The sequence below is a fragment of the Anabas testudineus genome, chromosome 7 (genome assembly GCF_900324465.2).
Source record: "Anabas testudineus chromosome 7, fAnaTes1.2, whole genome shotgun sequence".
In the NCBI taxonomy this organism is placed as follows: domain Eukaryota; kingdom Metazoa; phylum Chordata; class Actinopteri; order Anabantiformes; family Anabantidae; genus Anabas; species Anabas testudineus.
In genome coordinates, this window is record NC_046616.1 from 18,093,610 (window position 1) to 18,119,918 (window position 26,309).

The window sequence follows — 26,309 nt, forward strand, 5'->3', positions numbered from 1 at the left end:
GCCTTGTTTTGATGGAAACTCTGGATACGGGGTTTTTATTCGCCTCCGGGCCCTTTTTTTTTAAAACAGACAAGTCAGCGTTTGCTCTTCGCATCGTGCTGAGGTAAACTGAAAACACACAGAGTGGCATCTCTCTGCGCTCCGCTACCGTCGCTGACATCCGTCTGTAGGCTGCGAGACAGACACTGCCTGCTCCACCCCCACCACCTCACCTCTGCCTCCCCGCGCCGCGGTGGAGTCTGCCTGTAGTCCGCATCCGGGTCGGACAAGGTGGCAGGAAGCGCGGCGCTGCAGTGGAACAAACTCATTACCCAGAAGCCACCGCGGCGCTTCAACTTACAGAACTGGCTTCTTGGGCTTCGGGAGTGTTTCCCATTTAAACAAACAGTGCCGAAGATGGCGGAGAGTTAATGGTGTAAAGAAGAAATTATCGATCGAGTAGAGAGACACCTCCGCAAGGTAAGCTCCAGCTGCGTGTTGGTTAACATTCACACAATTTTTAAGCACACTTTGCATTTGGGAAACATTTCGATAGAGAGACGGAAATGTACTGACTTGGGTTCCCAGCGACAGTGCACACACAATATTGGCATCGGCGCGGTGCGGAGGGCACAGTGCATGGTCATTTAGGAGATGACAGCAAAGATTTACTAACCTGTTCATGTCGGCGACCGAGCGCATGTTAGACCTGCTACCTGTTTGTCCGCCTGTGCTGCCAAATCAACAATAGTCCGTCAGGCTGAATAACTTGGCGACCCCGCAAGCTGACCAGTTTACGCACAAGCTGGTGGATCACAGAAGTGTTTTCCAACAAGAAACAGTCCACCGGGAAGTTTTGGGGGGAAACGCACACACACTTTACACTCGTGCACATGCATATTCACACACACACACACACTCATAACAAGATGATAGTAAACTCATGTCTCTTGGTCGCTGCTGGTTGGTAGAAAACTGTACAACACCTGAACCAGACGCAGTCGCCACACGAGGGGATTTGGACTGGTGTGTTTGTGGATGACAAACATGCACACACACATTCAGCTGTGTATGATGTGCATCCTGTTTCAAAGAGGTTGCTGCTGTGTGTTGTTGCTTTCGATGATGCTGTCTGTCTGTCTGTCTGTCTGTCTGTCAGTCCGCTTCCCGAGTGCTGAGCGATATTAAAAAGTGCACCGACTACTGAGTCCAGTGTGCACGGCGGTGCAATGAACGGGGCATGCATAGCCTGTAAACATGTTAATCGAAAGGCTGAATGATTGCAGCTTGGGTGTTTTATTTTGCTGTTAATTCTCCGTCATAACCCCTTCTGTCATCAGCTTCATCCTCCAATAATGTGTCTCACTGTATATCTGCAGGGGGCAGCAACGTGGCCCTGTGTATACACTGTCCTGTAACCCTGAACGTCAGCCTGTGTGTGTGTGTGTGTGTGTGTGTGTGTGTGTGTGTGTGTACACACGTTAAAAAGCACTTTGTCCTTGAGCGTGACACCAGAGCCCTGCTCCAGCCCCTGCTGAGTAATGGCAGTCCACTCTTCCTCTTCAGTGTGTGTAAACACGAGTTGAATGGAAGTGATGCAGATGGTATCATTTTAAGTGCGGACAGGTGAGGGATGTGAGGTTTGGTATTTACATTTTGCACAGTTTGCAGCTTTGTGTCCTAATGATTAGTTTTATTATTGATATTAGATTTTGATAGATATTCAGTTAGCAAAGCAGCACATTGTCTTATTTGAGGAGCCGACACTCAGAGAATGGTTCAAGTTTTTTTAGAAACGTCTGACGACCATAAACCAGTTGTTAAAACTGTTTCTCCCTCAGTTACTTGTTTAAGAGACTATCTGTCTCAGTTCTGTGGATGAGCTGTCTTGCCTGTTGCCCAAGTGGAGGGGTGTGGCGGCAGGGAGCCCTCATCTAGTTCCACTGTACCCCTCTCCTGACAGATTTACAGTCGACTCTGTGCACATGTGCAGATACACACACACACACACACACACACACACACACACACACACACACACACACACACACACACACAAGTCTACAATCTTCGCATGAGGAATCGAAGAGAACATGGGCAGGGAGGGGTGTGGGCAGGCTGCTCAGACCCATAGGCACCCAGGAGGTTATCTTTGCTACAGCGGATGGTGGGGTGAATACTTTGAATGACGAGGAGGGTGACAGTGATGCATGATGTTTGCTGAATGAGGCAAAAAGGGACAGAGGTTAGCAGGGGATGCTGGGGACTAGGTCAGGCGCTGGGGGCAGGGCTCATGAGGCTGAGCAGCCAGCGATCAGGACCTAACGCACCAGCCAGGGAGCATGGGAACCTCTGTCTGTCTGTCTGTGTGTGTGTGTGTGTGGAGGAATGAGGGAGGGGTGTGTGTATAGTAAGGGGAGGGGCTCAGGTGGAGCCTCTTGCTGGAATCCTACCTGGCATTTTTGTCTTTTGTTTCCTTCCTGGTCTTTTGTCAATCTTATTCCTGGCTCTGTCTTCTTTTTCATCTCTTCTGCAGAGTCAGAAAGTTTTTCCTCACTCAAATCGTCCACATTCTTTGCCGTACTCTCTGTCTCTGTGGTATCTCTGGCTGTCTCCTGCCTCCCCCAGCTGCAGTGTACTGAGCTGAACTGTTGTCCTGTTGTTGTTGTTGTTGTTGTTGTTGGGCTGATCTCCCTTGTGACAGGAGGCGTTAAACAAGACTGAATCTTCACAGCTCACATTAATTTCACTTTTGTGAAAGTTACTTTTTAAATAAAAAAGAAATCTTTTTTGTCCTGTCTTTTCCAGACCTGTATTCCTGCTTTATGCAGTGTTACTAAGTTTGTCCCAAATGACAAGAGCTCGTATATTGTGATACAACTGACAGATTTAGAGTTAACTGATTTGCTGATGAGTTGATTTTTCAAAATTAATCAGAAAATATTTAACAGATTAGTCAGTAATCATAGTTATGTCTAGTCCTAGGCAATATGTTATTTGACATCCACACAAATACACTATTCCTAAATTCCTTTCATTGAGGAACTTTTTCTTTCCTTTCTGGAAAAAAAATTATTTAATATAAAATGTATTTAATACAAATACAGTATACAATTGGCAAAATTATTAACAATTATTTGATATCAGGATGTGTCTGTTGAAACAGTAAGTCCTTTGTTCAGAAAGTAAAAGTCACATTCAGTTTTTCCATGTACAGTATTTAATAACTCACATTTGAAACACAGCTCCGGCTTTGATCATGAGTCCAGATGAAAAAGTACAAAAGTAAATTTGTTGTTAACTATTGATTGTAAAGCCCCTTATTAACAGTGTTTAGATGAGGCTATCGGACCTCTACAAACGTACATGTCTTCCAACATTTATGGCTCTGCACCAGAGCCAGGAACCAGCCTTCAGCCAGTATTCCCACCTGCAAAGTTAGCAGAAGTCATGTTTTGTTGCTCTTCTGATCAGGACTTGGAGAAAGAGGTGGATTTACAGTATGTGCTGGCTTCTGCTTTTATCGTACAGTTAACAGTTAGAAACCAGAAACACTACCCACATCCTGTTAAAAAACATCTTTGGATGCTATAAAGAATCATGAGGCCACTCTCCACTTAACTATCAATAGAAGTCCTTCATTGTGAACCAGTGAAAGCTTTGAGTTTTATTTATTCAACATTAGAGATGTAAATTTATCTGTAAGTGTTAAATCATATTCATTACTCCCTGATTCTTTAGCTATGCACACTCATGAGTGCATAAGTACACTCATGAGTATTAAACAAAATAAAAAATGATTTATGCTTCTAATAATACCACTGCAATATCCCTTCTTACTTCCTTATGTACTGCTGATCATATTGTCAGTACAGTTGTTTGTAAGGCATATTATTGCGCTGTGTGTAGAAGTCGGTGCTCTAGAGATTGTGCAGGAAGTTGATGCGCTTTCATGAGTCAAGACGATACAGGAAGAAATGTTGGTATAATTTCTCACCACCTGCAATATTGGAGATTATTTCCACGAGACGTTTCACGCTGCAGTGAAACAATGCAAATGAATGGGTAAAAATACATGAGCTAGTTCTTACAAATTTTGTTATAAGGTAAAGGTAATGAAAGCATCATTAACTTTGTCATTGAGGATTAGAGGAGATAATTCAGTGTACATAAAATAAAAACTGTTGAACCAAAAAAAGTTTGGATTTGATCTGTGCTGGTTTATTTTATGATATATTAATGAGCTTTAACTGAGGTGTTGAGCTGCTCGTCTGCCGCTTGGAAACAATAAAAAGCTGCAGCTTTGAATTCTCCTGATAGACCCAAAGATCAGTACAGTTTCTGAGTTTGGGCAAAATTTTAAATTAATTTACATATATTCCTTAGAGACTCTTCTAACTAGAAATAACCCAGTACGATTTTTAATGTCTTTCCTAAGGAAAAAAAAAATTAAAGCGTTATTGTCTGTGTATAATCATAGATAATATATTATGAAGACAAACAAATATGATAAAAACTTTGTTCCTCCTTTTGAATGACGACTTCATTTCCTGTGCCTATCTTTGTTTATGTGGTGACAATGATGTCACATTGCAGAGAAATAAAATATAAAAGATATATACTTATTTTTTCATTGACCAGACCGGGGGTGTTTTTGTATTTGGACAGTCAGAAGAGTCTAGTAGGATTCAGAACATTATTAAAACTTGTATGTACCTCAATGAATAACATTATATTTTGTATTGAAGTTTTTCTCTCTTTCGATGCAGTGGCAGAGCGATGGCACCTAAGTGGCCACACTGTTATTAAGAATGGAGGACATTGACTAAAAGCGTAAATAAGCAGTTTCTGCATGGATTTGCATATTTATTGGTTTATGCACTTTGAGGAAACTGGGAGAAATATGAAGTGAAACATGTCACGAGAAAAAAACAAAGCCACTAAAAAAATCTGTCCTAAAGGTAGGGTCCTGTTAAATGGGAGCTGCAGTTTGAGTTGTCTTGAGCACTGTGTGACACGGTAGTTCTCCAAACAAAGGCCACATGTGAAAGTGAGATTTGTGGCACAAAACCTGCATTGACGCAAGAGAACAAACACATTAAACCAACCTTTGACTGCTTATACCAGACTGTTGGTCACGCTTGTTACCATTCATACACATGATGTGGCGAGCCTATAAGACAAACATCACTGCTTTCCTGTAGATTCAAACCAGAGCTTTTAGAAATCTTGAATTTCAGTTCCCTGAAAGTGGTTCCCTGTTCACATTACACAGTCTAAATAGAAGACGGTGTGCGTGAGAAGTTACTCTGATAGCACTAAACTAATTGATGTTGCAATTTTCAATAAATGGACTTTAGACAAAAGATATTGAAGAAGAAGATATTGTCTCAGGCTAATGATGCAGAATTCCTCATTTTCAGACACAAAGACTGAAACAATGCAACAAATTGCCGTATTTTATTATTAACGCAGTTAGTTCAGTCATGTGAGTTTATTTTGTCGTCTTCTAGTCAGGCCCGTGTTCATCGCTGATCTGGAGCAAGTCATGAAACCATGTCACTTAACACACCGCTAACACCACCACATCGAAGCAAACGCAGGTCATGTCCTTCAAGCTGCAGAGTTCTGTCTGTGTCTCTCCTGCTATTTAACATGTCAGGAAATCCAGTCGATCTTTGTTTTGTCGTTTCAGTCAGCGAGGTGATTTTAGATTTCTAAAGATGTTTGAGGTGAAGTTAAGGGGCTGTTTGTGTTAATGCAGCAACTGAATATCAAGCAGAGCTTTAAGGATGAACTGATGGAGGAGGAGGAGGAGGAGGAGGAGAGAGAGGGATGAGCTGCTGCACTCTCAGAGCAACTGTCGACTGTGAATCCTCGGTTTCTGTTTCTTTTCTTTCCCCCCCGAATGCCTCAGTGTCCTCTGCTGCTTTATTTTTTTTTTCTGAGAGCTATTTCTTCTGTGAGAGGAATGTCAAGTGCCCGTTTTTGGTGGATGTCTCCCTTTTATATGTTTTGTTCTGAAACTTGCGCTTCACTCTTGATTTCTGTCTTTTTCACGTCAAGTCTTTGTCTCCTCTTGTGTGTTTAGCTGGTTAGACCAGGACTCTGTGTCTCTTAATCACAGCGCCTATTACAGTTAACGAAGTTTATGTGTTAATATCAGACACGCTGTATTTGTGCAGTCGTGGCTTTTCTTTTGTGTTGGAACAGGTCCGTGTGTGTGTGTCAGAGAGAGAGAGAGGGAGGAGGGGGGAGGAGACGTGGAGAGTCGTTTTATTAACGCGGCGACTCCCGCTAAAATTCAGGGGGTGCTGTTGCATCCAGCTGTTACTGGTTGCGCGAGGCTTGGTTGCCATGGCAACACAGCCCTGCGCGCCTGCTCAAGGTCGTTCATCCAGTTCTGAACCGAGCAGCGTGCGGCACATAGGATGTACACGGAGAGAGAACGAGAGGAAGAGACAATCAGAAGAAACTACTTCAAAGTGACCAATCAGGAGCACTTCAGTGACGTTGTGGTCGGTGAACAAACCCAGCCCTGCCTGCCTCCAACGCCCCCGACACACACACACACACACACACACACACACACACACACACACACTCTTACACTCTTACTTACTTTAATAAAGAAAGAAACAAACAAAAAAAGAACCCCTGGCCTTGAGGGCTTGCAGGTTCTTTTGCCAGGTGATAAAATATTTAGCTGGTCAGTGGGAGAGAGAGGGATACAGTGGCTGGAGAAGAAGTGAGCAGCAGAGCTTGGCTTTGTGTTTTCCTTTCTCTAATGGTGCATTGCTGTGAGGCTACCTGGGGCTCTCCTCTCCTCTCCTCTCCTCTCCTCTCCTCTCCTCTCCTCTCCTCTCCTCTCCTCTCCTCTCCTCTCCTCTCCTCTCCTCTCAGAGGGCTGCAGCATCCCTCAGGGGCTCTGCTGCATGTTTGTTGGCACCAAAGCACATGCTGTACGCTAAAAGACCCAATAATGACAACTACATTGAAGGTTATACTGCAAAATTAAGTCAGATTAAAATATTTGCATAGAGCTATGACGTAAAAACGCTAAACAAGACTGTAAGGCAACAGTCATGGTTCTGTGAGATTCTACTTAAACACATTGTTGTTTGGAGCTAAATGCTAATGTTAGCTTAGCAACATTCTCATAACCACGTGTCATGACGTCGTAGCATGCTAACATTTGCTATTAAGAAGTACACATCATTAGCCATTAATCATAAACCAGAGTAGTGATGGGGGGGAAAAAAAGATCAACAAAGTCAAAGGTTCACAGATTCACAGTGACAGTTCATCATATAGCGTTTGCTTCAAGTTTAGAAGTGCAGAGCCAAAACTTTAAAGTGAGGATATATGAGGTGAAACAGACTGAAAGTCTGGACACAGGAAATACTGCAGTTTTAGTTTTTATTGATCAGCTGCATCTAGCAAACTAATCCCACCATAAATATATGTACTGCAAAAATCATTGCATGTATCAGACATTATTTCACTTCAATGCAACTAAAGAGATATTTTTCTATTATATATATTTTTTTTTTAGATCTGAAACTTTGTTTTTATTTTTTTATTTTGGTTTATCATAAATTGGTGGTTACAATGTCTCAGCCAGTTTATCGTGTGTAATTTCAATCATAAATCAGTCGGTCAACCACTATATGACATAGCAGCAGTCACGCGAGAATTTTGCCCTGGATTTGTGATCGAAGGTTTCTTTGGTCTCCAAAGCTCTAAAAGTCAAACACACGTGAGTCAGATAGCAGAAAACCACTATCAGCAGGAGGGCAGATAAGCACTTCTTCTTCTTGAATCTGCCACAAAATCATAAATGTAAAACCATGTGCTGGTGCCTAACATGGGGGTGTTTATTCTTGTTCTGTATATGTTGTTTTTTTTTTTTTTAAGGTGCACACAGAGTTCAGCAGGATTTTAACAAACCAACACCAGTCACCATGTTCTGGGAGCGCGGTGAAGAATTGCGTAGCTTTTGATGGTCAGTGATGTGACGGTGTAGGGCAGACGTGTGTGTTTACCGTTGTTTGAACCAGAATTAGCAAAAACAAAATCTGTCACCTTTTTGTGAGTCCGGAGCAGAGGGGAGCTAGATTTTAGTTGGGAGGAGAGGGTAGTTTCACATTTCTTCTTGCTGTAAGGTAATAGATGCTTGTTAAAGGGGTCCTCGGGTGTGTGTGTCTAAAAAAGGTAGTTCTGTTTTTTTACTTATTTTCCATTGTAAAAATCCAGGCCTCGTTTATATGTTTTAGAGCTCTTTTACGTGCCCATTTGTGCACGTGCACACACACACACACACACACGGGCAAACATTTATGGGATGGGAGTTGAGGTAAATGTTACCAGCTGCAGCACAGCGAGCAAGTGGCTTCAACTCTGCCTGAACCCAGCTGTTACGTGACCGCCTCCTCAACTTAATTCACTCCTGTCCTGCCTTCCCCTCAGTCGCCACACCTCCTATATCACACTACCTCCCCGCCACACATACGCACCCGCACACAGCCATCTCTACCCACCAGTTCTCCTCCCCAGTGTACCAGCGCCATCACTCATCTCAGTATAGCGGGAGAGCACTGCAAGGTCCGCTACCCCCACCTCGTCACCTTGGTGTAAAGCTGAGAGCTGGCACAGCGGGCTTTGCCTGATTGGCTGCCCCCTCGAGGTCACACTGCTGGTGATGTGATGTCACAGAGACTTATTTATCTGTACCTCCTGTCAAGCTCAGTTGCAGCGTATAGTATGCAACAGCACCCTTGACAAACACTGAGCATTATTCTAAACAGTAGCTGATGTCTGTCAGGCTGAAAATCTCTCCTTTTCCTTTAACGGTACCGTATCCGTTCTTCACACTGTACAATACACTGTAGATTGTTTATGTTCATGGCACAAGCAAATGAACAGTGCTCACGTGACAGATCTATGTGTTGTAGACATGGCATAAACAATGTTTATCATAGTTTTTTCCCAAAGAAGTGTGATACATTATTCCAAATGACTGCATGAATAATAGGGGACTAAATTTTTATTTAGCCTCCTCGGGTAACCATGACAATCATTTATGCAAACGCACTTTGGCATGGAAAGAACAACAAACTACTCTGGCTGTTCTCTTTAGATGTTTGTCAACATGGCTTGACCAAATGACTGGGCAGTACTCCAGGGGAGACGGAGCAGAAGACGGAACATATGCCGAACATTTCCTCGAACCCGCTTTGCCATTTGGCTTCATGGAAACGGTGTGATCAAACCAGTAAATGATGTAATTCAACACCCAGTAATTTGTGCTTAGTGACCTGCTAAACTGATGCAGCTTCTGATGTGCTCTGGTTTCTTGCCATTGTTATATATGTTTTTTTCTTTTTTTTGCATTTGTTTTTGCTTCAGTTACTGCAGGGTGACATATAACCCCCCCAGTGCTTAATTCATCAATCCCACGTAACCATGGGTTGTGTGTCTACAAGCTCGGTTGGTTATATCACTACCTTTAACCCATACAACTGTTGTGTAAGAGGTGTTGGTGAAACATATGACTAAGGAGTTTTTGAAAGTGTGTGTATGACATGCAGAGAAGTCTTCGACTCAGGCTTTAGTCAAACTGCTGAATTTTGCATTCTGCTGTGGACGGGGACTAAGCAGAGCTGCTACCTTTACCCATCTGTTTCTGCCAAGCTGGGATGTGAAAAGAAGCCCTCGATGCATCGACTTCAGCTTAGGCAGATGGAGCATCTTTGGTTGAATCAGCTTTTCCTCTGTAACCCTCCACCCCTCTCGTTTATTTTACTGTCTCCCACTCTTACAATGAAGGTGTTGGCCCTGTGAGCTCTGAGTCGTAGTAAACAGGCAGTGACATCCGCGTGCTCTCTTTAGAGGAATTGGGGCCAGAATTTAAATATTAAATTGATGCAATGTGAGACAAAGACTCTGGGTTCTCGTGTTCATCTTTTGGGAGCTTTTTTTTTTGTAAGTGTTCTCAACAGCAAATCAGACCTTACCCGGAAAGCAAGGCTTCACTTGCATTAACGCTTGCTGTGTATGCATGTTCTCTGCATGTACCTGTTTCAATTTAGCATCAGTTAGCCGTGATGCCCAGGATGAAATATCATCTCCTGTTGAACTCAGCCACCCACTCAGGTAACCATCAGGTGAGCAGCCTCTGCTCCAGTTTTCATTTCATCCAGTAGTTGTTCAGATATATTAGTCTGGATTAACCAACTGACCATTTCAAGAGCCATACAACTAGCATTGTTAAAATGTCAAATGTTTTAAGCCTGTTCACCTCCACAACATTCATTTAGTTAGCGAAACTAATACTCATTTAGGTGTACTTCATAAAGAGCAGTTTGCTGTGTTGGTTGAACTTACTTTGATGTTTCCATCAAATAAAAGGGCCTCCCTAACAGATCCTGCTAGATACCAATCAGATTGGTTTCACTGATCCCTCTTTGTTTCATGCCACAGCGTTTTCTTGACAGGAAGCAGAAATAGAAAGACTCACATAATGCTGATTCTCTTTTACATGAATGACAGTGCCGTGCACAGCATATCACTAAGTGTCACTGAGCAAGGCAGCTTCTTCACTATCCCCTGTGTTTGTATCAGGGTTTTCATCTGTTTCATCTAACTATGGACTTGAATACTAAAAGCTATTTGTAGATATATCCTTGGGCGCATTATTTTCTTACTTCAGTTCATCAAAAAAACAAAACAAAACATAGTATGTAACTTTGAAAAAAAATGTTTTACTAAAAATATTTTCCTAAACATCACCTAACACTGCCTGACCAAAAAAAAAAATCACTACCTGGATAATTACTGTAGTGATTAGTATGTTTTCAGCTGTCAACACAATGAGGTCAGCTGACTACCTGAATGTCCTGAATGACCAGGTTATTCCATCAATGGATTTTTTTCTACCCTGATGGTACGGACATATTCCAAGATGACAGTGTCAGGATTCTTCAGGTTCAAATTGTGATAAAGTGATTCAGGGAGCACAAGGCGTCATTTTCACACATGGATTGGTCACCACAGAGTCCAGACCTCAACCCCATTGAGAATCTTTGTGCTGTTTACGCAGCGGTGGGGATAAAGTAATGCATCTGTGGACCGGTAACATGGCAAGAAATTATCAAAACTATATCACGACGAATGTTGTGCTGTAATTAAAGCGATAGTTGGTCAAGGAGAAATTAGAGTTTACAATGTTGGTAACTTAAGTTTTGTAATTTCATAACAATGATTACCTGAAGCACAGCAGAGCATAGCAAACTATCTACATATTGTTCCTTTAAAACCCTGCTAAACCAGACTAACTAAATAGCATCCTCAAACCTTTAGAGCTAAAATCTACATAACCTGATTTCTCTGTTGTGTACCCTTCTATGTAAAGTAGCCACAATACCATACCGTCTCCATTTATAGACACTTTGTCTGACTGTGGACTGATGAAACTGACTGAGTCACTGTCTAACTCATGCCAACTACATGCAAATCATCAATCTTGCTCACATTAACTGATGCTGCTTGCAAATAGGCACACTGACACTGTTTGGGTGTGTTTATGGGTTTAGGTAGTTCTCCACCACACCTCTGTTCTCATGTCATTGATTGGACTCCAGGCCTGAGAACACCTGACTCCAGTTGACATTTAGTGACATCCACTTACTTTTTCCACATGAGAACTGATGACTGTGCTTTGTCAGCTTAGAAATTTTGTGTTTCTTCATATCTGTGATTTTGGTCAAATACTAGTGCTTCGTACCTCCTTCGGCATTTATTTGAAGGTATTATTTGATAGAGGCTGTGTGTTGGACATGTTGTCTGAACATCAATCTTAAATTCCTGGTTAAAGTTGTGAAAACATCACAGTATGATTTAGGTTAGATACAGAGACAAATGGTTTGAGTTATGTACAAACAATTTAGGGTAAGATGACGTGAAAACATAACATAAATTAAGTGAAAAAATTAATTAAGTTCTTACTAGAACAGCCTTCGTTACAGCACATACTGAGCTCAAACCTCTCTCTCCTGTAGGAAAGTGCTGAGTGACCCATTCGATTTTGACATCATAGCTATAGTCATAAAATATTGACAAGCCTGGGTTATTATTGTAGTTGTTGTAGTATTATTAGTTATTGATAGTTTACATCCTCATGCCATGTTGTTTGCCATCTCATACCAACACAAGAGGTACCCCTTTGCATTGGTGTGAGACTGCAAAGGACTTGATCGTCATTATTTGATGGACTCAAGAATCTTGTTGGCACTAAACAAGACTTCAGAAGGTCTATCACAACTTTAAAATAATTTTAATATGGCAAACCAAATTACAGAATAAGACATGGTCTTGAAAATTAAAACATAGAATGGAAGATGGTACGGTCTAGGTCCGGGGTATGGAGAACTTTAAAGGGCTTGTTGCAGCAGTAGAACTGTCAAGGTTGCACTGGCTCAACCTCGACAGATGATCTATTTCCAGATAGCCCAGATAATTTAATTTAAAACACTGGCTTGTTGCAGTTCTATTTTTTCAAGTATTACCTATGTAAACAAAAATCTATCTGCAAATAACTTCAGTTACTGTTTAATGTCATTTAGTTTGGGAGTGGTAGGCAGATTGCACCTTTTCAAGTATGGTGAATTCCTGTTATCACGAGAACTCCCCTGTCTACTACAAGGAAAGCAGCTTAGTCATCTTAATGTGATACTATAATAAATGCACATGCCCACTGTATGTGTTGTGAAAACCATTTTCTGTAACACACTGGTGACAGGTCTCCAGTAAAGGCCTTGTGGAGAGTATGTGTTAGCACGATCTCTCTCCCTATCTTAGCAGGACTAAAAATAGCACCATCTCCACACTAGACTTAGACAGAGGAAAGGAGGGAGGGAGAACACCGAGCGGGTGGAGGGAAGAAGAAGGTGGGGACGATGGGATGAGAGGGAGGCAGAGTGAGAAAACAACAATCAAAGCAAGAGAAAGGGGAGAAGAGACGGACACACGGAGGGAGAGCAGAGGTGGTGGGAGGAAAAGAAAACATGTCATTAATAATTTACCTGGAGGATACTTCTAGTTCGACCTTTAGTTCTGGTCAGTTGTGCTCAGCAGAGAACAAAGTGTTATGTGGAATGTATAGTGTAGGGAGACGCTTTCACGTGAACTGACTGGTATGTACACTCTGAAAGTGTGTGTCCACAGCTGACATTGAGACCCAAAATAGCACTGCAATAAAAACAAATTGGTACCATTGAGAAGATGAAATATAAGCTAGGAAGGACAATTTAAGTGAAAGATTAATGAGTCTGAAGCTGTGCAGTGGAATGCTACTGTAAAACTGTAAAAATGTACCATTAAAATCAAAAATAAAAAATTTAATCCTCTTGTTAATTACCTCAGGTTGGTAAACCTGATCATTTTACAAAACAATGTATTTTCAATCAATCATTTCCAGATCTGTCTGTGTGTCTGTCTGTATAGTTAAGCATGGTTCAGTCAGGTTTGCTATTTACATTTTTGTTCCATTCTGGTCTATGGGCTAACAGGTATAGATCTAGATTATAGTACATTACACTTTTTCTAAATAAAGTTTTCAAAAACGGTTTTGCCCGTTTTTGTTTGTGGTGCATGTTACAGCTAGTTTTATAGCACTCTGATTTGGCCACATCTAGCTGAGCACTGACATCACCGTAGTTCTGGTTGTGTGTTGTATTGAACATGTCATTTACATTCTGTGGTTAGGGATAGGACAGATGTCTTCTGATGTATACTGCTAGCCGCCTGCATTTTTTATGTACTGTGCTTTTATCTCTGTAAAGACATAAAAGCCCATACATGTCTCTGTATGTATGAAGCTTAAGGGCCACGGCTGTGTAAACCCCAGTGTGCCTGCAAAACTCTGCAAAGTAATCTGGTTACAGTTGGATGATAAATGTGGAAACCAGGTTTTCAAGATTCAAGATTCCAAAAACTTTATTAATCCCAGTGGGAAATTGTTTTAATTTTATTCTACCAGGTAAATGTCTCTAAGAGGACTCTTGGACTCTGCTATGTATACCCGCAAACAGGTTTCAGCTGGTTGGTTTCCCAAATCGACATCTAAATAAGTCCGTTTTTACGGTGTATTTCTTGAATTCAGACAGTAAAGGAGTGCTGTGACTGGCTGTGTCTCTCTCACAACGTAGTCAGCTCCCCAGACACATATCAAAAAATATAGTCATGAAGCAGTGTCTTCTGCTGTTGTTTCCAGTAACCAGGTTTCTTAAGTGCATGTAAACATAGTTATTGTTGAGGATTGATTCATTGGTGTGAGGAAACACCAACTCAACCATTTACTTCTGTGTACTGTACCAATAATAAGATGCATATAAAAAAATAATAACATATATATTTCATTATCTACTTGTTTGCTTAAATTTGATCAACTCTACTGACAGCAATAGGGAGCATAGGCTAAAATAAAATAAATTTCTTAAGCCTCCTTAACCTAATAAAATATAGGATAATAATATAATATAATGTAGGATATAACATTATAGACGTTATATTCATGCTTTTCCAAGGTGGCTATATGTGAGACCTCTACAGAAAAAAAGGTGCTTTCAATGATTTTACAATTACTGTCATTTAAGAAATATTGAAACTAATGTGTCTATGGTGCAAACATTTGTGTGCACCATAGTAGAAGTCAGTTAAAATTGTATTTAAACATCTTTTAATTGATATAACCAGCTGTTTCATGAACTCAATACACAATTTGTAACAACTTGTCAGCTACAGTGTAGACATTGTGACGTAAATGGCAGAAATACAACGCAAACTTTAAAACTACAAGGAAGGCATACGTGCATGTACGTGATTGGGTGGCTCAAAGCCTCGCTGGATGATGCTGCACTGCATTGAAGAAATTTGATGTTGAACCAAATTTATCAAATTTATTTAAGTTATCCCGAAACTAGGATGCGTCGGAGACTTAGACCCCTCATGGTGCCAGTCCCCGCTTTTATTTACGCAGAGTGAAACAGTGTGAACGCAGCCTTAGGGATTCAGTATGCTTCAAACAAAGTGCTTGTTATATACATACACACACACACTTCCAATGTTGGAATCGCTTAGGGCTACATCCATTATAACTTTCCCAAACACGCAATAGTTGGCCGACTGTGCACATGAGAAAACTTTAACAAGCGGTCGTTTGTCTTCTCTGATTTTATTATTTGCGTTTCTGACTGTTTTCTTTCTTTGGAAGCTTTAAGTGTCCTTTTGACACCACATTACTGAAACACATACATATATTCAACTCCGTGTAGTCAGGACTAATTTGTGACTGCTCTGCATTTAACCTTTGTCCTGACACACTTCAGCTGCACAAAAGAACAGAAATATTGCCAGAGGAGTTCAGGGAAGGGGGCTGGGCAACGTGTTGCTCTTTGGTTCCTGTGCGATGACAAACACTCGGTGTGTGTGTGTTTCTAGGAATTTTAGAGTTTGTATTTTATTTACCGGCAGAACAACCAGGGTCCTAAATAGGGGTCACAGTGATGCAGTTTTTGTTCACAAGCTTTCAGCTGCTTCACAGTTTACTGTAAGTTAGGAAAAAGAAGCATACTATTACTACTACTACTATTACTACTACTACTACCACAGAGAGAGCAGTTGGAGGAGTTGAAGAATGGGCGTTACACTTGACATTGTTAAACCTTGCATTTTTAAACAGCGTGTTTACTGTGTAACTGTAAACCTGAGGTTAGTACTGAGACAAGGTGTTACAAACCATTTTATTATAGCAGCTTAGTCATGGTGAGAGTGCTTGTGTGGGAATATCTTTGTGAGTCTGAAACATTTTTATTGTTTCCTTATAGTATTTAAAAAGCAGTAACAGCTGCACATTAGTATTTTATCTTTCAGCTGTAAGACAAAGTTTGACTGAAGCTCGCTCTCAGCTGTACTGAATGTAACAAATAAGCTCACTGAGGGAGGAGGAAAGAGATAATGAAGTATTGAGAAAGAAAGGTAGAGATGGATGAAAGTCCACTTAGAGAGAAAGAGGGAGACGTAAGGTGATCTGCCTACTTGAGACACTTGTTTTATTGGCCGGTGCTTGTGAAAAGATCTGCAAAGAGATGCTCCTCTGCTTGTTGCTTAGCTGTCAATAGCAGGGTTTTTATCCATGCACTACTTGGAGTTTGCATCATTAGATAGTTTAAGAAAGTTTGCCTGTCCAAGAAATAATAATATGTTAGTCTGACAGTAGCTTGTGACTTTCTTAGGCTGCTGTGAAGTTTCTATTGAACATGTAGATCCTGCAAGATAAGTATATGTATTTTTTTAGTGTGTTATGTCTTACAGTTTTTCCACAAGCATTACTCAAACAGCAGTAAATGGTGCATTTGCTGTTTGTATGTGTGACTTACGAAAAATAAACTAGTGGGGAATAAAGGAAGTCCCTCATCCTGTGCGACACTGCTGCTCACTGATTTGTGTTTTTAATAGTGTGTTTTGAATGCATTGAAATATGGAAATAGGTGCATTTGTTGTTGGTTTTAGGTCTTTTTTTTTTTTTTTTTTTTTTTACAGTAAGAAAAATAATCTCTACCATCAGCTCTTTATAACAGACATGTGTTATTGTTTGTATGTAGAGCTGGATGGAAACACAACCCCTGAGAAGAGAACGTCAGCCACAGGTGGAACGTGGCCATATATCTCGTCATGTCTGCTCCGTCTGCACTTCATCCACACACACACACACTCGATTCACAGCTCGCTGCTCTCGTGACGATGTGCGCTGTTGTGTGTGCGTGCGTGTGTGTGTGCACGACGCGCGCGCCTGCCTGCGTGTGCCTTATTATCGCAGTCAGGTGGGTGTAGGAGGAGGGTGGGGGCAATTGTGCGGTTGATGTGGGGAGAATGGAACAACAGGGAGCTTCTTCAGTGACCGTGGCTGTTAATTAATCAAACACCCGCGTACGCACGCAGACGGTGATGAAGAGGCTAAAGAAAGACGCACACACACACACACACAGCTTAGTCTCCCTAACAAGAGGCTTGAAGCCATTCTGCTTACTGTCGCCAGCCATGCTGCTGACTCTCTGCTCGCTCTATTTGCAGACCGGCCCCTCCCCTCTCTGATGCTATGATCTAACTGCAGCCTCCTCCCCCCCCCTCCTCCGTCATAGACGCACACTCAAGGTACAATCAGACCAAAATCTGCCTGGTGAAATTTACTCGTGTGCTGTGGTCACAAGCAAGAGGGGGGGGTGGGGGCAGGAAATGGCACGCTTAGGATTGTAAACATAACCCACAGGAGCTAGCAGGGTTAGCGAGCTAACAGCAGAGCACAAAGTTGTATATTAAACATCGTTTTAGGACGGATTTCTTTAACTGTGTCATTAACCTCTGTCACAGTCCTCACACTGACTGCAGCCAAGCAGCCTCCAGTCCCCTCTGATGTAAACCATCATTATATTCTGAATTAGAGGTCAGTCCCACTCCGTATCTCAAGCCCCGTGATCTGACATTCAGTCAGACTGAACTTTGGAGCGCTGTTTAGGAGGCAGGTCCGTGCATGCATTCGTGTGTGTGTGTGTGTGTGTGTGTGTGTGTGTGTGTGTGTTTCACATAATCATGAGTGGGAAGTTTAGGTCTGACTGCAGCATCACTCTCTGCACGTTTGCATGTATGTCAATACACACGAGCGCGTTCGGCACACTAACAATGACGGGGGGAGTTCATATGGGGGGGGGGTTCATAAAGCATTGGAAAAGTACTGGAAAAGTACTGGAATGCAAAATAAACATTTTTTTTTTTATCCTGTGTGGTCGACGACTTTCAAGGAACTAGGTGAGGAGCTGTGCTTGGAAAATGTGGGTGTAATAAATAAGTAAATACATAAATACAAGTGGGAAAACTTAGTTTGTGGGGAAGCAGAGGTGAGCGTCGGATATTTACAGTCAGATTCTCCGAGTGGGTCAAAGTTCCCCGAGCAGCCGGAGACGTGCTCTGATTGGCTGTGGAAAGGTGAAATTAAAACCACTGTAAACTTTTGACCTCACAGGAACAGGGAGAGGAACGCCCATTGCTGTAGTGAGAGCATGCTTCTCCCTCCGCCTCCCCGCTGCCGCTCTCTCACCAGCCCACCCCTCCTCTTTTCCCTTTCTCTCACTCTCTTTCTATCTGGCTTGTCCCTTCCTCCTCCTTTCAGTCACCATTAGTCTATTATTCGCTCTCGCTTTGCTCTCTTTCAGTCCAAAGCATCTCTGTGTTTCAAACCCCCTCCGTCTGCGGCTCTCCTCTGCTGCCTCTTTCCCCCCAGATGACTTTGTGCTTTGCTGCATATAGCCTGATGAGAGGGAGGGAGGAAGGCATAGGAGCGGGGACGAGCTAGGGGAAGGGTATAGAGCGGGAGGAGACAGCCAGAGAGGGGGGGGGATGGGAATAGAGACAGAGGGAGAGAAGCAGTAGCAGAAGACACAGGGAGAGAAGGGCAGGAGGAATGCAGCCTCCTTGACTGAGCGCTGCACAGACTGCTCCCTGTTAGAGAAGAAGAAAATCTAAAGAGGAGTGAATGTATAAATAGACATGTAACTGTGGCTCTGACTAAGATCTGCTGAGCAGCAGGGCGGGGAGAGCCCATTTTTACTGCTAATGGTTTCTCTCATTACACATCAAACGGCTTGCTTGTGGGGGGGGTGGGAGAGGGAGAGGGAGTGTGTGTGTGGAGCGGGGCCGATTTTGAATGATTTCATGAGCCAACTAAAAGAGCAGCCCTTTCACTCGCCGCTTTGATGCCATGTGCACACACGTAGACGCTGGGCTGGCAGCTGCATTTGGTTATTAGCAATTTGGTACCCACACAGCGTGGTAGAGAACTGTCTGCTGTAATTGTTGCTGTTCACAAGTAGGCAATCGAGTAAGGATGTAAAAGTTATTTTACCACCACCGCCCCCCAACACTTTGTGCTGCATACATGTGAACATACTCTCAATGGCTGTCATCATCAAGGTGGAAAGGAGCAGAGCGCTCGCTGTCCATTGTCATATCGCAATTGAAGTAATCTTTTTTTTTTTTGGTTGAGATTAAGCTCCAGGATGAGTCGAGGGGTCGCTGCAGCATCTAGCTGTGAAAGATGTGGAGGAGACGAGAACCAGAGCTGGTTGGATGAGAGGAAGCAGGAGCAGGAAGAAAGCTGGGAAATCTTTTTTTTTTTTTTTTTTTTTTTTGGCTTTTCTGCCAGTAAAAACAGTGAGTTGCAGGAGAAGGCTGTGGATGTTATTGAGTTAACCAGACAGAGAGAGCGGGAGAGGAAGGGGAGGGAGGGAGAACAGTGGGAGCCGAGAGACTGGCTCGATAGACGAGTGGATGAGGACTGCACTGTGGTGCTCTGCCTGCCTCTGCTGCACAGTGGGCACCATATGGTCTCATAATGTATGGAGCACACGTCAAGTTTGTCCTGCCTCCCTAAAACTTCACTTCCCACTTCTCTCCTCCTTCTCCTCTGCCAATTACTTTACCCAAGAGACAGCCCATTAGATAAAGCACACACACACACATACATACACACACCATGCTTCCCATTAGGTAAGGAGCACCCCACTGACATGCACCCGCAACGTCTTCGAGATAAGAGCCACCCCTCAACAAACATTTGGGCCCACACACACAACAACACACACACACACACAGTTAGATAAGGCCCCATCCCCCTCTAATGGGAAAGGAGATTGATACAGACAGAAAAAAAAAGAAAGATTTCTCAAGATGTCGCTCTGCCCCTGCTTCCGCTTTAAATATTTAAAGCAACCGTGTTTTGTTTTGGGTTTGTTTTTTTCTCTTCCCATTGCATTATCATGAAATTGTTGATTTTGTCTGATGCACATTCAACTTTGCCAAGCACACAGCAACAGCAGCAGTGCTAACACTGAACCAAATGAGCGGATCCTCGAGCGTACGGTTGATATGCACTGACAGTGATGTGCGTGCAAGTAAATGCAAGTTGATTTCTGATTGGGGAATATTGTGTGTGAGGAGGGACTGCTTTCTACTGCACGCTGTCGTCTGATTTCAGAGTGTGTCGACTGTTCTGTGACCGCGCGCGCGCGCGTGTGTGTGTGTGTGTGTTTGTTTGTGGGTGGTTATGCATGTTGCCATGCACTTTCTCTGCCTCTCCGGCATGTGCTTTTGTCTGTGGGAGTGATGGATGGCAGGCAGGCAGCTAATGTGATTTTAGATGCTCCACCAGGAGAGTGTGTGCGTGTGGAGTGTTTGCATGCGTGTCCCTTCCACGTGTGTGCAGTTGAACCTGCCGTGTATGTTTGTGTGCCTCCCTCCCTCCTCCTCCTCTTCTTCTTTTTTTTTTTTCTTCCTCCACCCTTCCCACCCTCCTTCATTTTTTCCCCTGTGCTGTGCAGTTTTTGGACTCTGAATAAATAAATAGAGGGAGGAGGGGGAGGAGGAGGAGGAGGAGGGGGCTTATGTGGTAAATCTGCTCCCTCACTGTCACCGTAGAGAAAGAGAACCTGAGAAAGGAGGAAAGTAAAGGTGGAGGAGAAGATGGTGTTCTCTCACTAAGACCACACAGATGGGTTATTGTGAGCCAATTATGTCCCATTCCTGCTAAAGAAAGTCTCAGCTTATTCACACACACAGACACACACACACTCATCATCACACACGTGCATCAGCAAAAGAAACGCACTTTCTCCTGGCAGCTCGAGCAGCGAAGAGCTTGGGTTTTTTATCTGCATGCAATTATCTCATGAGAAAAACACCTTTACAGTGACGCACTGTTCTCTGGAACTGATGCCACACTCCTTTTTAAAAAATTTTTGTCAACTCCACCGAGTTTCATTTACACGCCATACCACTTTCACACACAAGCACTGCACTCGATACAACCCCGAACACACTCGCGCCTGATTTTTTGGTCTGGGATAATTCCTGGTCATTTACAGAAAGTCCTGGTAAATTGTTGTAGGAAGTACTTGGATCCTTTACTTCAATACAAGTTGTTTATCATTCTTCATCATTGATTAACCTGCTGATTATTCTCACAATTAACTGATTAGTTGTTTTGCAAAATGTCAGAAAATAGTGAAAAGTCACAATTTGGACTCACAATTAAAATATTTGTCATATTTAATTCTTCAAAATCACTTTGAAGAATTATTGTAGTTTCTTATCAAGATAGCAATTAATACTTCTTTTTTTTCTGACAACCAACCATTCAACCAGTGGATTAATGGACTAATCATGTCAACCATAGACCACCGTGCGCCCTCCGTGTGCTGACACTGTTCATTCTTTATAGCTGTCTGTACGAAACACGGTCAACTAAAACAACAGGACAGGTTGATGAGCTGTTTCCAGTTTGTTGGAGATTTATAGGATAAATATTTAATCTGCATGTAAAATTTTTAAATGTGAGCTCTCTCTCTTTCTTCTCACCTATTTTAAATTCATCTCATAAATGAAATCAGGTGACATATGTTTTTCCTACACTCTCACTCTATTTCTTTCTTACCCCATGAGGCCTGGAACTGGGTAATTTACTCTTTGACGTGACGAGAGCGTTTTAAGTATTTACTAAAGCCCCAGTCATTCATCGCTCTGAGGTATGGCAGCCTTGCATCTTGGTTCGTTGTTAATTAGCTCACAGAAATGCTCCTCTATGTTATGATAATTCATAGCTCCTGCATAATGGATGGCTTCCATTGAGATGTTGTGTTTAAACTAGTTCTCAGCCTGACTAAGCAGACATGTTCGACTGCTAGCCTGATGCGTATTTCACTTAAGCAATCGACACGTGTTCTGACCCAGAGATGTGTTCCCTACGCGTGCACTCACTAAGTTAGCCCACATGTGCCCTCTGGTTTTCTTCCTGGTTCAGCTGAAGGTGACAAATAAGGACACGTGTGGTTTACTGTCCTTATCTCGTCAGGGCTGTTTATTGGCTCTGCAACATTACTGTCAGCACTTAACTCACAAGAATGCGTCTGTTTCTTTGTACAGTCTGTGTCTCTCTGTCTCTCTCTCCCGTCACATATGTTCAGCATGTGGCTGGGTTCAAATGGAGTAGCAGGAGCCATTGTTGACAACATACACTTTTATGCTTGTCAGGGTTTGACTGAAGTGCGAGATTACAGCTGCGCAAAAACGTTTCAGTCGTCTCCGTCGTCAATCATTTACTGCAAAACTGCGCAGTTCGTGTTCTTGGAGAATGTCCGTGAAGGAAGTGGAGACTCGGTGTGTGTGTGTGTGTGTGTGTGTGTGTGTGTGTGTGTGTGTGTGTGTGTGTGTGTGTGTGTGTGTGTGTGTGTGTGTGTTTGTACCCAAACCTGACTCATTTACTGTACACACAAACACAGTGTCAACATTAACACACCGGGAGTGACTGGGTTGAGCTGCACTTTTACTCCAGGTTCATGAATTTTTGGCAAAGAAAAAAAATAATCCTGCACTGACGAGTGACAAATTAAAGGAAAAAACTAACTTGGTGACATTATGCAGATGTATTCTTACAGGGATGAGGGGTCACCGAATGGTTTGAACAAGTAGCTATTCAGTTCAGCGTCTTTGCATGCTCATATTGGCCCATTGGCTCCAAACCCAAAGTACAGCCGAGGTTTTCATGAGTTTGTCTGAGAGCCATGCATTTCATGACAACTTTAAAAAGTTAATACAAGTAAATAAAAGTAAATGTATCTATTGTTCATGTCTAAATTGTCTTTATATTTAATTTTTTATATTTAGCACATACATTATTTGATCAAGTAACAGGTATAAAGGAGCTTTAAAGGTTCACAAATCCACAGTGAGGTTGCTCGGCTGGCACTTCTCAATTTTGGACAACTGGGTTCATCTGGAGAAATAATAATAACATAAGCAGGACTAAAACGGTGCGTGCGTGCAGTGATCCCCTCATTTTTTTGATCTTCAAACGTGGTCTTACAGTATTTATACTCAGTGAATTCTAAGAGAAGAAAATTGCCTGTTTTATTACATTGAGTGTCAGCCGCTACTCAAAACAGATGTTGTACTGTAAAGTCATTTTAAAGTGGCCTCGAGCTACTACCAAAACCTGATACAATAATTTTTCTTTCATTTCTTTTTAGGGGTCGCTCGGCTTTTAACAGCTTGCCCTCTGTGTGAGTTTAGTTTTGCGCTGTGTACTGTAGCATGTTGCTGTGTGCTGCGAGTTTGGTTTCCTCTACCTTCTTGGAAAGGATGAGTCACGCAAACGCCTGTTTCCTTTTTTGAATATGTAAATACATGTTTGATGGCAGCCTACAGCAGACACACCCTGGACGGCTGGATGAGCTTTAGTTTTAGACCTGCCTGGCCTATTTCTGCCCCAAGCCAGACGCTTTCCCTCTGCTTTACTTCATCCTCCACTCGCTCTTATCCCCCTCTGAAGTGTGAAGCAGCAGGCTGTGTGCTATGATAACGGTAATTGGACTAAAGACGGAAAGTTCACTCTCACTTTGTCACTGAACTAAGAGGCAAATAGTTTTGAATGTGTATTTCTTATTTAAGTGAGGTTAGTGGGAACAATATAGCATCAAAACACTATTTCACAGCAAAGAAACGTGGGTGTGAATGATGGAGACAGTGGAGAGACCGGCACTTATTGTCCAAGCTGCAAAGCAGCGCTCTGTCTTTTTAGTTCACTTCAGATGGAGAGGAGGGGTAGCTGCGCATGGCTCCCCTCTTCGGTACCCCCTCGTCCGCAGAGCTTTGGACTCTTGAGTTTTTTATTAGCCTCTGTGGCCTGATTTGTTTAAGGGGAGGCAAGGTGCCAAGATGTGGCTTGGCTCCCATTTTGCTCCAGTATGAGTGCTGGATTTGTTGGAGGGGGTCTGGGCAAAGCAAAACTAAAGCAGAGTCACCCAAAGTCCACACACACACACACACACACACACACACACACACACTTTTTACACAATGTACTTATAAGTGTAGTCCACTGTGCCGTTGTGTACGCTGGCTTGTGCAAACATTTTCCCTGATTCGCTGTCATTACAGAAGACGGAGACATGCAAAGAAAAATCCTGTTGTAGGAAAAATAAAACGGAGAAAAAACAAAACTGCCCAAATTTCATTTGCCCATCTATCAGTTTACCTGGCGACGTTTCCTAAAGGCACACATCCTTGTGGCAGTTCATGAATGTTTTTTCAAAGGGCGTGTTTAATGTTCACCTGTGGCGTTTTAGGCTTTAGATATATATTTAAATCAAACTCAATTTAGCGTGCACAGTGTTGTTATTCCACTGCCTGCTGCTTTTTGAATCAGGATCCCGTTCAGCTCAGCACGGATATAAGAAATTCCCTTATTAAAAAGTTTACCTCTCGTCTCTCTTTTCTTTTTTTTTTTTTAGCAAAGACTAATTATATTAAAGACATATTACAGTTGGCATTAGCAGGCCTGTCAGGATGGACTGACCAGTAGACATACAGTGCAGCAGATTCACATATCACTATTTAGAAATAAAAAAAAAAAATCCAATAAAAACAATGTTGGTTAAAGAAACCCACAGAGCAGAGTGTTGCAGTTGGAAACCTGATCGCAGTTCTCACTCATGGACAAATGAAATAAGAGAGGTAGAGTTTCTAAATAAACACATATCTAACTTAGCATATCTGCAAGTTCTTGTTCCTCCTCAGCCTCCACTATACTGGCGAAGACCAGCGGTGTCCGCATGGTTGGGAGAGAGTATGTCACTGACTGCTGTGGACAGTGTGCGGCTTGCAGCGTGTGGCGGGTTGCAGCCTTTAGTCTGACCTGTAAATGCTGTTAGTGGCTCTAATTAAAGATCACCAGTTGTACGTTATATCAGCGGTTGCTAATTATTTAGTGGCGGTTAATGTTCTTTCTCCCAGCAGAGATAAAAAAGACATCACTTTGTAACCACTCTATGACTTTAAGTAGACTTTGTCAGATCTAAAGTTAGGTTCAGTGTCCAGTAATTCAGTAGTAAAGTTACATCTAATAAGATTTGATAAAGGATTGGAAACGATTTTTTTAATAAGATGATTTTATCTGGGTTCAGATTCAGTTAAATATTGAGGCCTGAGGCATTCGGGCCTAATGTTGGGGTTCCCACCAAAATTAAAGGGCACATTTGGTTTGGTTAGAGCTGGCTTCACCACAGCTGGATAAAATGTTCACAAAGCCTTTCTTACCACATTCACATAAAGTTTAGCCAACAACTGGTCAATAACAATGCAGATAGTCCAGTGGGGGCAACAAAGGGAGCGAACGCAGGTCTGTTTGGCAGGAAACTTGAACTTGATTTCACCTTTGCTGCAAAACCAATGTCACCTGGTAACGTGTGGCATCGGCCAATCGAGCGTTCCAGCATATTTCACGTGTTTGCCTTGTGATCACGGCAATAAAAGATAAAACGATGACCCCATGATAACCTTTCAGAAAGCAGCGTAGCCATATAAACACATGTTTACACATGTCCTTTCAAACTCATGAATGTAGATCTCTACTGGGGTTTTTCACTTTTCAGGTTTTTAATGTAAATGCACAAAGTGTGCCCAGGTTCATCTGATACCTCACAGAATTTAAGCAGACTTGCACTCTGCGCTGATCACTGATCCCATCTGGATATATTCATGTGTCATTGGATTTTATTAATTTGTTTTCTTAACTGTTATTTTGTGAGAAAGACAAAAATACCAGGAACAAATATAATTTTTCTTTGGAGTTTACTGCCTCAGACTCTCACACAGACTGATTTGTCAAGTCAAGATTGAAGTGGACTTTGTTACCATAAGAAAACATTGTCTCTCTTTTATACTCGGTGACATTAACACATGTGATTGTCAGGTTTCTTCCTGGTACAACTGAAGGTGACAGATACAGACATGAGTGGTTTCCTCATATTTATCTTATTAGGGCTGTTTTGTGACCTCACAGTGATCACATACACAAACTGAGGAAGTGTCCATTTCTGCACAGAATATATGAGGAGCTCAGTGAGAGTCATTTTTTCTGATGCCATGATGCATCGCATTGTTTGTGGCTTTGACAATCACAAATGTTAAGTGTCTTTCAATGTAATATATGACTTTTAGGAACAAAGAAGTAGCCTGTTAACAGGCCTGTTGCTCAAGTGCATTGAATTAACACAAGCACGAAAACAACCATATGGTGAAAAGTTCTTTATCTCTCTGGTGACCAGTAATTGAGGACCACGAGGAGACGGGGAGGGCAGACTGTAAAAAGGCCTCTGCAACAGCGAGTTTAGCATTTCACCGTTCACACAAACTCTGCATCCAAAGCGTATTCACTGAGCTTTTAT

General features: G+C 42.3%; 1 protein-coding gene across 2 annotated transcripts in view; it reads left to right on the forward strand.

The window, feature by feature from the left end:
- The first annotated feature begins 307 nt into the window (after positions 1-307).
- LOC113166759 (nuclear receptor coactivator 3-like) overlaps positions 308-26,309 on the forward strand; it is a 49,701-nt gene continuing 23,699 nt past the window's right edge. The window contains exons 1-2 of one of the 2 annotated variants that reach the window (XM_026366904.2): positions 308-459; positions 9,119-9,262. The gene's annotated coding sequence lies outside the window, so the exon portion shown is untranslated. The remainder of the gene's footprint in view (positions 460-9,118; positions 9,263-26,309) is intronic. The other variant, XM_026366903.2, reaches the window with a different exon arrangement.